The sequence below is a fragment of the Aplidium turbinatum genome, chromosome 16 (assembly GCF_918807975.1).
Source record: "Aplidium turbinatum chromosome 16, kaAplTurb1.1, whole genome shotgun sequence".
NCBI lineage: Eukaryota > Metazoa > Chordata > Ascidiacea > Aplousobranchia > Polyclinidae > Aplidium > Aplidium turbinatum.
The window spans coordinates 13,390,754-13,396,139 of NC_137487.1; the positions used below are offsets into that span (position 1 = coordinate 13,390,754).

At 36.3% G+C, this 5,386-nt stretch overlaps 1 long non-coding RNA gene across 1 annotated transcript; it reads left to right on the plus strand.

The window, feature by feature from the left end:
- The first annotated feature begins 1,945 nt into the window (after nucleotides 1-1,945).
- LOC145785796 (uncharacterized) lies at nucleotides 1,946-4,465 on the plus strand. The gene is made up of 2 exons (XR_014291212.1): nucleotides 1,946-2,245; nucleotides 3,833-4,465. It is a non-coding gene; the product is annotated as an uncharacterized LOC145785796 (long non-coding RNA).
- Nucleotides 4,466-5,386: the final 921 nt, after the last annotated feature.

Below are 5,386 nucleotides of genomic sequence, written 5' to 3' on the forward strand. Positions count from 1 at the left end.
TCTTGAAAGAATTGCAGTAAACTTATATGATGTGCACATGCACAGCTCATACATGGTGCCTTTGGCAACGGCCGTTGAGAGGAGAATTTAGGTCCCGTACCAAAACGATTTTCCGGCCCCAAATAAGACACTTCCAAGAAAGATGCACCATATCCAAAGAATGCACTATAGTTTGTTCAAGCTCTCTAGTGTTTAGACAGTGCGGGCATGTTTGCTGATGAATTCTTGTCTGTTTGTTGTGTGGAATCCTGCAAGAGCCGCTTTTGTGACGCTGTGGTCACAGCGGTAAACCATAATCTCTTCGTGGGAAAATTGTAACATAAGATTCCCGGATCCGTTCGTCTGTATGTAATGTCCGAAAGAAACACTCTTCAGGAAACGTCTATTCAAGAATTGTATTTCTGTAAAAATAGCCTCAAAGCTGTCGAAAATGGAGTGCAGCGCGATACACCACTAAAAACTTGTCACTACAATACAAACTACTTAGATAAACGACGGAAATTTCGTCCAGCTGGCAGCACTAAGCAAAACAGTTAAACATGCGACTAACTTTCAAGCAACAATTTTACGAATGAGAGAATAATTTGCAATATTCCAAATCTCACGTAAGCAACTAAGCATCTTATGTGACGCACGGCGAACTAGAGAATACGGCCAGATATGCCACATTAAACAGGCCAGTTCTAACAGGCCGACTGCATTCAAATTGCATTTTAAGTTACAGTGGCCAAATGCACTGTTGGAACATAACTATCGCTCAACAAATCACTGGGATGGTCAAAATGTTTGTTTTGGAACCATAACACTTCATATATAATACAATATATTAGATATAATAACTTAAATATAGTTTAAAACAAGATAAAAGTTCAGCAATACTGGATGACAAATGTTCTAGTTCGCCGTGTGTTGATGCAGATACAATTTGAAAATAAAACACCTTGCAAAATACACTACTATGTAAAAACTTTTTAACACTAAAAATTGTTGCAAGATTTATTATATTTCCCCGACATCGACTAATGCGGCAGTTAATCACTTTGTCCTACAAATCGCAATCACGTGATTGTCTGAGCAAACAATGCAGGAGCGCGCAGGCGCAGTTCTTTTGTTTTCGCAATTCAGTAGCATGATGTGTCATTGTCAGGGATGCCAGGTTGGAATTTTAAATTCCAAATTTCACAAATTTGGCATTTTTTTATGTTGTTTAGCCTGAAAAAATCCTGTTTGGCATTTTTTTAAAATTCTTTTTCCTGAAGAATACGGTACTCTCAAGAATGAAAATAGCTAGGTTGTGCAATAGCAGCTAGTGTAGGCTGAGCTTTGTTGCAGTTTTAAACATTTTTTAACGAATCCATTGCTTATTAATGAAGAAACCTTCGATTTTGCAGCGTTTTGCTAATTTGGCATATTTTTAGGTCATTTGGCATTTTTTGACCAGTTGTTTGGCATTTTTTTCCATAGTGGACCTGGCAACTCTGGTCATTGTGACAAGACGTACAGTAGAAGCTAGTTAGCAGTTAAAAACTGAAGTTTTGCAAGTTTTGCTACAAGTTTTAAATTATGAATATGTACTGAAACTGGACTCGTTGAAAGCTAAGGCCTAATTGCTTTGATAGTTCAAAGTGCCTGGTTACTGGTGTGCATAAGTACAATACAATTTAGTGCAATTATCTTGCACTTAAAAAAACTGAAAATGTGCAAATTCAAAAATGGTGTCCATTCTCAGGAATGGATTGGGTAACATTGCAAAATCAAAACATAAAAAGGGTAGGCTAGTGTTAACAGTATGCAGTGGTGTCACTGAAATTTACAAAATACCTTGTTTAGGATTAAGCCAATGAAAATGTGCAATGTGATACAGTCCGACCAGAACTCTGGGCTGACAGTACGCTACCTAGACAAATCAAGTAGTGAAATGATAGGGTGCTGGGATAAGCTTGAGATTGAGGAGTTTTCAATGGCAGTTGTTCGGTTAGGCCTATCTACTCTGACTGGGTCATAAAATTAAAAGCTTCTACTCTAGGTTTTCATAAAATCACACCTTATGTTGCTAAGAAAATCCACAAAAAGTTTGGCTGTACTGTTTGTCATCTGCTGTTACAAGAATGCTCAACTGACTCCACATACTTCAATAATCTTTCCAGAGGAAATTTAACGATACCTTCCCTACAGTTATCACATTTTGTCTGCAAAGCTTTTGGATTACTGGACCATTTTGAAGATTTCATACAAAGCCAACACTGTAAGTCAGTACGCCTGATTAGTTCTGCTATTTCGCACCACATATTAAGTGTTAATTTTGCATGTGATTTGCATAATAAGAAAGTGTGCGATGTGATAATAAGCATCATTGTGAATGTATTTTTTAATAACAAGCGCCGCCTTGTGGATGACAGTATTGTCAAAGATTCAATTGTAGGATTTAAGAAAAGGCAACGAACCAAAATGTAAAGGAGAGTCCCACTTCCAAAGTAATAATTTATTTGCTATTTGCTTTTTCATTAATGATTAAAAGTGTTTTTACCTTAGTGCAATTAGTGAAATATTAGTTGTTTTTTTATCTCACAAGTTGACTACATAATTTCAGGATAACAGTTTTTAGAATTTTACTCAAGTCCATGATTTGCGAGTTCTGTCAACGTAATTTTAAATCATACCAGCTTTTTACCAATCTTACTGATAGCTTTACTTTCTTGCATAGCTCATTGCAAATAGTATACTTATTACCTTTCCAACACTGTTGGAAAAGCACGTTGTTTTGTTTATTTCCATGATAACACTGTTTAGGAGCACTGTTGTTAAAACATTTTTGTAATTGCTAGGCCTTGCCACTGTACAGGACAATATAGCTGTGATAGTTGAAACCACGTCGATTTGAAACCAATAATTTCTTAACCAGAACCAAAATGTCACTCAACATTGCATTGCTAGAAAGTTATTGTTTTTTAACATGTATTCCTTGCCACTGTACAGGTCAATGTAGCTGTGATAGTCGAAACCACACCGACTTGACTAATTTCTTAACCAGAATGCAAGTTATTCTGGTAAAACTCATGGTACAAATTCATACCAACTTCATAAAAGCGTATGAGTTTTTTGCTATTAACCATTATATTTGTTGCCAGGAAAACACAGCGTCGGCCATGATTCATCTTTGTGTTTGTGTGATGATATGTCCAAATGGATTTTTTATTGTCATATTAAGTCACTTCGAAATTTCAGTTTAGCAATTAGAATGAACATTGCTTTAAATCTTGTACCTAATACCAATTTTTCTTGTTAACTTCCTAAATAAATTTGATCTTGATGGTTATCAACGTACTAGCAATGTAGCTTTTGAGCATTGCATATAATTTGCATGTACTTTCATCGTAGGTACCTGGTACCAAATTTGGAATTGTATTGTAATGATATGTGAACCAGTATTAGATTAATCAGTATCTAACCAGATTCGAACACTACTGCCATGAGATTGCAACAATTTTTAGTGTTAAAAAGTTTTCACATAGTAGTGTATTTTGCAAGGTGTTTTATTTTCAAGTTGTATCTGCATCAACATTAATGTAAATTTAAGATTTGGACGATGCTCCCGGCAGCTGCTGCCATATTCTAGTTAGTGCATTAAGTATTATTATTGTGTTACAACGCCGTGGTTAAAATATGTGTTTATGTAATGCTATCTAAGTTTTGTTGTAAGTGATATAAAAAAAAAACCTGATAATACTACCATTAAGCAGTTAGCTTACCAAATTACCCAATTTGCAAACTCTAGTAGTTAGGAGTGCAGCATTAATACAGTTCTTTGCAAATAAGTGTTTTTGTTTTTCAGAAACACAGGATTGAGTACTGATTCGGCCTTTACCTGTTCAATGTTACTGTAAGTGTAAATGGATAAATATAATCAAGACTGGTTCAACAATCCCCAGTGAAGAGAAATTTGTCTGCGCAAGCTGAGAAACTTTAAAGAAATCGCAAATTTATGTTTGTTACTGCTTAGTGCTGTATTCTGCCATCATGACTGGACCTGAGTTTTCAAACTGTATGATGTCTTGAAAAAACTGATCTATGGAAGCAAACTATCACAGTGACAGAGGATGCCAATGCAAAAGTATCCAATGTCTATCTCAGACTCTGCATTCAGCACCCAATTTGGTATCTTGAACTCAAGATAATGCATCGTCAATATCATAAAAAAATTAATACGGAAAACTGGCTTTCCTAGCAAGGGCTTTCGATAAACTGGAACAAATACTGTATATTACTTTAAAAAGCGGTGTAATTTTGACTCTGTTATGACAAAGTAAAGGGAATAAAAGACTGGTCTCAACTTACGATATTTGAACATTTGTCATCCAGTATTGCTGAACTTTTATCTTGTTTTAATTTATATTCAAGTTATTATATCTAATATATTGTATTATATATGAAGTGTTATGGTTCCAATACAAACATTTTGACCATCCCAGTGATTTGTTGAGCGATAGTTACGTTCCAACAGTGCATTTGGCCACTGTAACTTAAAATGCAATTTGAATGCAGTCGGCCTGTTAGAACTGGCCTGTTTAATGTGGCATATCTGGCCGTATTCTCTAGTTCGCCGTGTGTGACGTAATAATGATTAGCAATGATTAACTATTCAAGCACCTGTTTCAAGGTTGGCTAACACCTGTTCAAGCCTAGCTCACACCTGCTCAAGTTTGGCTTACACTTGTTCAAGTAATTAAAGATTTAATGATGATGTAGCCTAATGCTATGCCGCAGCTGCAAATTTTTTGCAGGTCTTGCAAACGAATCTGCAATCTGCTCATTTTTAGTAATAGTCCATTACGTCAGACGCCAAGATTCAGTAGACCTGAACGGTTTTATATGACAATTGATATGAAAATTGTCCGTAACATGCGACCCCTAGTTATGACAGTCTATCATGGCATAACTAAAAAAGAATTTAAGGACAATTGTGAGCCAATGAATAGAAACACACGATACACAAATTGTTTGAATCACTCACGTTTAAGTTAATCCGCAAATACAAAGGGCATGCAAAGAATGAACAGCGATAAGAATAATACGCGACGATACATGAAATTGGTACCATAGGTACACACTAAAATGACGCTATTTACAATGGTTGCGATAATAACCGACTGTTCTGAGCTCAGACAAGGGTCGGCCACCGCAGACAAAACCAGGCTCAAACCCTAACACTTAAGTGTTCTTTACGGGGGCGAGGCACGAAATATCCCTTAACACGTAGTCTACTTTCACTTTCCCGGTACTCTCATCATAGTTGCAGACGGCAACTTTAGCTCTACGAACCACAGGCTTCCCTTTCCTAATTTGTGGAACTACCTCATGCACCCTCCCAAGTTGATACTTCCACGTT